The sequence below is a fragment of the Oratosquilla oratoria genome, chromosome 3 (genome assembly GCF_046742065.1).
Source record: "Oratosquilla oratoria isolate Oo_2021 chromosome 3, ASM4674206v1, whole genome shotgun sequence".
NCBI classification, from domain to species: domain Eukaryota; kingdom Metazoa; phylum Arthropoda; class Malacostraca; order Stomatopoda; family Squillidae; genus Oratosquilla; species Oratosquilla oratoria.
Genome location: NC_134779.1, coordinates 70,077,637 through 70,087,636, shown reverse-complemented (window position 1 = coordinate 70,087,636; position 10,000 = coordinate 70,077,637).

The following is a 10,000-nucleotide window of genomic DNA, read 5'->3' as shown; positions in this document are numbered from 1 at the left end:
CAATAGCAACCAAATATGAACTTATATCTTCGGGGATGTCGACTGAAATCTACAGTTCTTATACCCACTTTATTCTATTTTAGCGAGACCAGCCGGGCAGAGTAACATTTGAATGAGGGTTTATTCGCCTCGCAATTGTAACTATCAGTGAACAAACCAATTGTTGCTATGAAGTATTTCAAATTAATAAACCTCATTCAAACATTAATCTGACTAGAAATTAACATTATCATTACCCCGTCTGGGGTATTAGCTGCATGTTGTTGTGGCAAAGTAGCATGCAGCTGATACTTTAGGGTCTATATGGGGCACCCCTACGGACCAGAGTCACATATCATTTATTTATTTATTTATTTATCTATCTATTTGTTTATTTATTTATTTATTTATTTATTTATTTATTTATTTATTTATTTATTTATTTATTTATTTATTTATTTATTTATTTATTTATTTATTTATTTATCTATTTATTTATCTATTTATCTATTTATTTATCTATTTATTTATTTATTTATTTATCTATTTATTTATTCTATTTTATATTTTATTCTTTGTGATAGAGAAGGACTCTGCTCAAAGAGAAATGTTGACACTTTTATTATACTGCCACTGTCCCTCCGTTATGATGTCCCCCAATCCATTGCTGCTGTCCTGTACCATTTCTCTGAATATTCATTTCCTTGTTTCGCCTACCCTTTGGTGGGGGATAGATTACCGCTACCAAGTATTCCCACTTGGATCGTAAGAGGCGAGAAAAACGGGACAGGGATTGGGAATAGGCATCCTTCTCCCTGCAGTCCCACAGGGGACATTCGGACATTCCTAAACAAAGTAAAGGCATAAAAGGGTCTAGGAATTTTCCAACTAGTACCCTAAGCTTTGGGTCTTTTAAGGTGCGTGGATGTGGTACAGATGAGAGTAAAAGGAAAGAGATAGGTAGTATATTTATGAGAAGAAAGATAGATGTGTTGGCTTTGAGTGAAACTAAGTTGAGAGGGAAGGGCGAGTGTGAGTTTGGGAGTGTAGTTGGGAGGTTCTCAGGAGTGAAGAGAGGGCGAGAGAGAGAAGGAGTGGCTTTACTAGTAAGTGAAGAGATAGGTAAACGTGTTGTGGAGTAGAAGGAGGCTTCTTCAAGGTTAATGTGGATGAAGGTGAAACTAGGAAAGGAGATGTGGGTTTTTGTAAGTGCAAATGGGCCTCGTAGTGAGAAGAGTGTAGAGGAAAGGAAGGCTTTTTGGGTAGATTTAAATGAGTGCATATAGGGATTAGGGAGGAATGTCAATGTAATAGTATTGGGAGACCTTAATGCTAGGGTAGGAAATGAACCAATAGACGGAGTGGTTGGGGAATGTGGAGTTCCAGGAAACAATACAGTGTTTCGGAAGAAAGTCAAGCATAAGTATACATGGGAGAGGATGGTGGATAGAAGGGTGTTGGTAGAGCGTTAATGGACTATGTAGTGGTAGATAGGATTATAATATGAAGAGTTAAGGATGTACATGTTCTAATGGGGGAGAGTGGGGGGTATCAGATAATCTTTTGGTGGAAGGTAAGTTGAGAGTAGAGGATAGATGGAGAAAGATGAAAAGGACAAAAGTTAGGGAGGTGCTTAGAGTGATCTGCTTAAATGAGAAGGAAAAGGAGAAGGAGTATAAGAAGAAGCTTAGAGAGGAGTGGGAGGGAGTGAAGGATAGAGTAGAACTAGTAGTGTAGAAGGAATGGGGATGGTTCAATGAGGGAGTCACAAGGTGTGCAAAGATGGTGTGTGGAACAAGAAGCACGGGAGGAAATATAAGGAAGGGTAGTGAGTGGTGGGATGAGCAAGCAAAGAAGGTTGTAGAAGAGAAGAAGCGAGCTTTCACTAATTGATTACAAAATAGGATGAGGGAGTCATATGAGAGGTACAAAGAAAAGAGAAGAAAAGTAAACCACAAGGTAAAAGAAGCAAAGAGGAGAGCAGATGTGAAATGGGGTTAGAGTTTGACAGAACGTTTTGAAAGTAATAAAAAGATGTTTTGGAAAGAAATTAAGAGAACAAGAGGAGGCGAATCAAGTAGAGAAGAAAAGGTAAAAGGTGCAGATGGAGAGACGATAATGGAAGAGAAGGCAGTGAGAGGAAGGTGGGAAGAGTATTTTACAGCGTTGCTAAATATGAAAGAGGATAGGGAGGGAAAGGTAGTTGGAGAGAGAAGCGCTAAGAAAATGACCGTGATAAGTGAGGAAAATGAAGGAGAAAAAAGGAAAGATGAAGTGAAGGCAGCTGCTAGATGATGAGGGCCGGTAAGGCACCTGGGTTGGATGGACGCCGTGCAGAATGTCTGAAAAAATGAGGTACAGTGAAGGTGGACTGGCTGGTGAAGTTATTTAATGTTTGTTTAAGAGAGGATAAAGTGCCGGAGGACTGGAGGATTGCCTGTATATTACCAGTCTACGAGGAAAAGGGGGACAAGTGTGAATGTAGTAGTTTCAGAGGGGTCAGCTTGTTAAGTGTGGTTGGGAAGGCTTATGGGACGGTCTTGATTGAGAGGATTAGGAAAGGAACAGAGGGGACTAGTTAGTGAGGAATAGTGTGGGTTTAGGATAGGTAGGGATTGTGTAAATCAGATTTTTGTGGGAAGACAGATATGTGATTAAGTTTTTGGAAAAGGTAAGGATGTTTTTTAGTCTTTTATGGATCTGGAAAAGGCTTATGACAGGGTAGACAGGTAGGCATTGTGGGAGGTATTGCAAATATATGAGATAGGAGGAAAGCTGTTAAGAGCAATCAAGAGTTTTTACGAGATTAGTAGAGCTTGTGTTAGGATTAGAAATGGGGAGAGTGAGTGGTTTGAGGTAAAGGTTAGACTTCGTCAAGGATGTGGTATGTCGCCCTGGCTATTCAATTTATACATGGATGGGGTGGTAAGAGAGGTGAATGCAAGGGTGTTGGGTCAAGGATTGGAGATGGTTAGAGAAAATGGAGAAAAGTAGTAAATAAGTCAATTGCTTGCTGACGACACTGCACTTGAAGCAGGATCAGAGAGGGATTGAGGAAGTTAGTGACAGGGTTTGGGAAGGTGTGCGAACGAAGAAAATTTAAGATAAATGTGGGTAAAAGTAAGGTGACGAGATGTACAAGGGAGAAAGTGTCAGCATACTGGAAGTGAGTAGAAAGAGAGAGTGGAGGAAGCAAATAGTTATAGATACTTGAGTGCAAATGTGGCAGGAAAGGGAGGAGTGGGGTTGGAGGTAGAATGTAGTTTGAGAGAAGCGAGTAAATGCATTTGGGGATAAAAAAAGTGTAATGGTAAATAGACATTTGGGAATGGATGCTAAGAGGAGATTGTATGAAGGAGTGATTGTGCCGACAGCACTGTACGGGGCAGAAACGTGGAACATAAGAGAGGAAGAGAGATGGAATTTAAATGTGTTTGAGATGAAATGCCTGAGAAGTGTGATAAGGCTTATTAGGCTGGATAGAGTGAGAAATGAGAATATGAGGAGGAGAACAGGGGTGGAAAGGGAGTTGGAAGATAGGGTTGATGAAAAAGTATTGGGATGGTTTGGACACATGAAAAGAATGAGTGAAGAAAGATTAGTAAAAGAGGTGTGAAAGGCAGATGTGGAAGGAGTGAACATGAGGGGCGACCTAGGATGAGGTGGATGGGTAGAAGGGGCATTGGGAAAGAGGGGAATGTCTATTGAGAAAGGAGGAAGGACGGGGAAGAACAGAAGATAGGTGTGAATGGAGAATGGTTGTGTATGGATGATGCTATGATGCATGAGGGTGAGTGGATGGGGGATGAGGAATGAGAGAGTATGTATGAGAAATAAATTGACGCAGCCCAAAGGGAGTTCTCTCCGTCTTCTCCCTTTCTACATGAGTGACCCAACCTGAGCTTTCAGGCTTCGGAGAGGAGGGCATATGTCTCTCTTGTCCTATTTATACTCTGTATCTCCACTTTTTTTTCTGTACTCCTTGATAATGTGAATATATCATGAAAGCGCTCGGACTCCGTGTGTTTTTCCTTTTCCTAGTGGATTCTGCATATTTGTGATTCACGTGTGACTTGTGAAATTTGTGCATATATATATATATATATATATATATATATATAATATATATATATATATGTATATATATATGTATATATATATATATGTATATATATATATATATATATATATGAATATATATATATATAATATATATATATTTGTATATATATATATATATATATATATATATGCATGCGTTGTTAAATCAACAGCTGCGATAACAATATTATGTTTATATGATTTCTTTTTTATGTTGCGCACCAATGTGCGGTCGTCTGGGTGTAGATCTCTTAGTATAGTAATGAAAAACATTGTATTTTACTCTAGACGTCTTTCGGCCTTAGCTGGCCATCTTCAGTAAACACCCCCTCAAGATTGCCAGACACGGCCCAACGACTTCTAGAGGAAAATACCATGCACTTCGGTACTCTACTAAAAGATCTGCATCCAGACGACCTCACATTGGTGCGGAAAATAGAAAAGAAATTTTATAAACAGAATAATGCTATCGCAGTTGTTGACTTTAACAACGTATGCATTATTAATGGCCTACTTCCAATATATATACATATATATATATATATATATATGTATATATATATATATATATATATATATATATATATTATATATATATATATATATATATATATATATGTGTGTGTGTGTGTGTGTGTGTGTGTGTGTGTGTGTGTGTGTGTGTGTGTGTGTGTGTGTGTGTGTGTGTGTGTGTGTGTGTGTGTGTGTGTGTGTTTGTATATATATGTTTTTCATATAATTTCTCATGACAGAGAGTAGGGGTCGCCGTGTAAGGGAAGATGGGAACGGAGGAAGTAGGGGTGGTTGCGTGACTTTGACTTGGTTACCTTCCTTATGAGGGGAAAGAAGCTCTTAGTACGAGTATAGATAAACAGAACAACTGAAGATTTTATCTACCTTTGAAAAACCTACCCCTTCTTCCTTGACCTCTACTTCCTCCATTGTGACTTGAGGGTGTAATCAATTTCATCCAGAGTAATATACACAAATGCTTTGATCAACTTTAGAGATATTCATTCACCTGAGAGCTCGTCGATGGCATCTACTTCTGACACATTTGAACACCCTACAGATTCTATTCAAAGGAATATTTGAATGTTTTATTGAACTGTGAGAGGTGGTAGGAATATGAAAGAATGATTTATTGATTTAGAATGCCGAAGCTGAATGAAACTGTCTGTCGTTGGTAATAACAAAACCAGAGTACTCAGTAAGAACGAGCCCAACATCTTCACTAAGGGTTATATCGTAACATCAAACAATTTAATTCAGATGAGGGCAAAACTCGGTCTGAAATGGAGTCTTAATTGACTGAACCTTATCCGCTTGTACCTATAAAGTGAAGGAAATTATTTCTTGGTAGGTTACTAGGTAGAGCATATATATATATATATATATATATATATATATATATATATATATATATATATATATATATATATATATATATATATATTAGGGGGGATGGTCTCGACAAATCTATATAGCCGAATATTATACTTTACTATCTTGGTTTATCTAATATCAGATAATTTTTTTTTTTTTTTTTAGTTCAAGTCAAACGGAATATATAATACGAGAATCGCCACCTGCAGTAGTGTACTCGTAAGCGTGCTAGTCTCGCACTTGCTTAGTTGTGGTTTCAAATCCCGTACTCTTCTCTAATTTTCAACAGTGACAGTTACCTAAGAGTACAAGTGCATAGGGCAAAGGTGACGGTATCGGTCGCATCTCCTCGTCTTCTGGTGTTGGCTCCTGATCTTTGGAAGGAGATAACGAGGCAAGGCAACTGACAGGCTTATCAAGTTTAACAAGAGGAGGAGCACATGAGGAGGTGAGAGGAGGGGTTTGGGGTTTGGGGTGGGAGTTTAGGAACTTTGTTAATATCATTTTCGTTTAAATGAATATCTACGGGAGGAGGAGGAGCTGGGCCCTCAGCCCTGATTCTTCCACCCAAAAGAGCCCTTTCTGAAAATTTGAGTTTGGAGTTTTCAAATCTTTGTTTTATATAAATGTTGCAGTCAACTGAGGCTTTCTATTGTCATTTCTGTGCTTGTGACCTTTGAAGTTCTCACTCAATTTGTGCATTCATTCATTCTGTCTGTCCCTAGGTCAGTCCATTTTGTTGTAGGAAACCCTATCAGAAATATATCTCGATTAAGTGATACAAAATAAAATAAAATAAATAAATAGGAAATAGATGACCAAACAAATAAATGAGTGAATGAACAAATAAAAAGTAAATAGATAAACAAATGAATATATAATTTAATAAACTAACTGAAAACAGAAAAGGCATACAACTTAATTTCCAGTAGTCATGAAAATGGGATCCCACTAATAACAAATATGCGGCCATTAAAGTTGTGAGCTTAATGACGTAAACCATTCATTACTGTACATCTGGTGGACACGCATAAACAAACGTATCCACGTACACGCACACGCACGCACACACACACGAACACACACACACACACACACACACACACACACACACACACACACACACACACACACACACACACACACACACACACACACACACACACAGACACTAGAGCAAAGAAGAGAGAGAGGAGATTTGATAGCTATTTACAGAATCATGAAAGGCATAGAAATTATTGATAGAGAGAATCTGATAAAATGGGATGATAGAAATACAAGAGGACACGGAAAGGAAAACAAGAAAGACAGCTATAGAAGAGATTTGGAAAAGAACAGCTTTCCTCACAGAGTAATAGACAGTTGGAACAAGTTAGATGAGAAAATGGTGTATGCAAAAACAATACATGAATTTAAAAATAGTTTAGATAAAATGAGATATGAAGACGGGACACCACGAGCATAGCTCCCCTTCCCGTAAAATACAACTAGGTAAATACACACATACACGCATACACACGCACACACACACACACACACACACACACACACACACACACACACACACACACACACACACACACACACACACACACACACACACACACACACACACACACACACACACACACACACACACACACACACACACACACACACACACACACTTGATGGCGCAGTGGTAGAATTACCGGCTGCCACTACGGCAGTCCGGGTTCGAATCTCGCCCAGGGCTGAAATAATGTTAGTATCGCTGCGCTGCGAGTCATTATTCCAACTCTCGTGGGTGGAGAGTTGGGTGTGTGTGTGCGTGTAAGCTCACACCATTACCCATAGATCGGTCGTATACGAGCTGAGCTCTCTTTCGGGAGGAAAATAGCTGTCGATCACGAGACCAACATGTTATCCAAGACCATGGTGAATGACACACACAAACACACACACACACACACACACACACACACACACACACACACACACACACACACACACACACACACACACACACACACACACACACACACACACACACACACACACACACACACACACACACACACACACACACACACACACACACACACACACACACACACACACACATACGCACGCACGCACGCACACAGGTTAGACAAGAAGGCACTGTGGGAGGTATTGCAGATATATGGGATACGAGGAAAGCTGTTCAAGAGCAGTCAAGAGTTTTTACGAGAGTAGTAGAACTTGTGTTAGGATTAGAAATGGAGAGAATGATTGGTTTGAGGTAAAGGTGAAACTTCGTCACCCTGGGAGTTCAATTTATACATAGATGGGGTGGTGCGAGAGGTAAATGCAAGGGTAGTGGATCAGGGATTGGAGATAGTTAAAGAAAAGGGAAAAAGTGGGAGATAAGCCAGTTGTTGTTTGCTGACGACACTGCGCTTGTAGCAGGATCAGAAGAGGGATTGAGGAAGTTAGTGACAGAGTTTGGGAAGTCGTACGAAAGAAGGAAATAGAAGATAAATGTAGGTAATGAGATGTACAAGGGGAGAAACTGGCAGCAGACTGGAAGTGAGTATTAAGGGAGAGAGGCTGGAGGAAGTGGAGAGTTTTAGATACTTGGGTGCAAATGTGACAGGAAAGTGAGGGTCGGGGGTGGGGGTAGAATGTAGATTAAGAAAGGCGAGTAAATGCCTTGGGGGATTAAGAATTATAATGAGAAATAGACATTTGGGAATGGATGGCAAGATGAGATTGTATGAAGGAGTGATTGTGCCGACAGCACTGTATGGGGCAGAAACATAGATCATAAGAGAGGAAGAGCGAAGGAGTTTTAATGTGCTTTGAGATGAGGTGCCTGAGAAGTATGTTAGGGGTTACTAGGCTGGATAGAGTAAGAAATGTGGAGGTGAGGAGGAGAACAGGAGTGGAAAGGGAGATGGGAGATAGGGTTGATAAAAGAGTATTGGGATGGATTAGACACATGGAAAGAATGAGTGAAGAAACGCTTGTTAAAGAGGTGTGGAAGTCAGATGTGGAATGAATGAACAAATTAGGCGACCAAGGATGAAATGGATTGATTGAGTAAAAGAGGCGTTGAGAAAGAGGGGAATGTCTGTTGGGGAAGGACGGGAGACGACAGAAGATAGGAGTGAATGGAGAATGGTTGTGTATGGATGATGCTTTGATTTATGAGGATGAGTGGGTGGGGGATGGAGGATGAGGGAGTATGTATGAGAAATAAATTGAAGCAGCCCGAAGGGATTTCTCCCCGTCTTCTCCTTCTCTGTATGAGGGGACGGAGAGATGGGGTCGCCGATTAATGAAGCGGCGTTACTGTGGATGTGCTGTGTCTTGCGACACTGCTTCTGACCCAGAGCAGTAGACAAGATGCAATGATGACCCGTCATCTAGGAGGTGCCAAGATAAGAGGGAGGGAAGAGGGTAGAGGGGAGTGGAGTATGTAAGGGATGAAATGGGTGGGAGTGGTTTCTATCTCTCTCTTTTTTTTTTCCTTTTCTATATACCTCCCTTGTAAGGGGATAAAAGCCTTAGGTATGTGTATGTATATATATCATATGATTCTATATGATATGATATATGATACTGATATTATATTATATCATATTATATTATATTATATTATATTATATTATATTATATAATATTATATTATATTATTTCCATGTGTCCAAACCATCCTAATATTCTTTCATCAACCCTATCTCCCAAATCCTTTTTCACCCCTGTTCTCCTCCTCACCTCCTCATTTCTCACTCTATCTAGCCTAGTAACCCCCACCATACTTCTCAGACACCTCATCTCAAACACATTCAAACTCCTTCTCTCTTCTTCTCTTATGTTCCACGTTTCTGCCCCATACAGTGCTGTTGGCACAATCACTCCTTCATACAGTCTCCTCTTCGCATCCATTCCCAAATGTCTATTCCTCATTACACTCTTTAAACCACCAAGGCATTTACTCGCTTCTCTCAATCTACATTCTACCTCCACCTTCACTCCACCTTTTCCTGCTACACTTGCACCCAAGTATCTAAAACTATCCACTTCCTCCAGTCGCTCTCCCTTAATGTTCACTTCCAGTCTACTACCACTTTCACCCCTTGTACATCTCATCACCTTACTTTTACCCACATTTATCTTTAGCTTTCTTCTATCACATACTCTCCCAAACTCTGCCACCAGCTTCCTCAATCCCTCCTCTGACCCTGCCACAAGCGCAGTGTCGTCCGCAAACAACAGCTGGCTCACCTCCCACTTTTCTCCATTTTCTTTAACCATCTCCAATCCCTGACTCACTACCCTAGCATTCACCTCTCGCACCACCCCATCCATGTATAAGTTGAACAGCCAGGGTGACATAACGCATCCTTGACGAAGTCCCATCTTTACTTCAAACCACTCACTCTCTCCATTTCTAATCCTAACACATGCTCTACTACTCTCATAAAAACTCTTGAAAGACTAGTAAAAGAGGTATGGAAGGCAGATGTGGAGGGAGTGAACATGAGGGGACGTCCTAGGATGAGGTGGA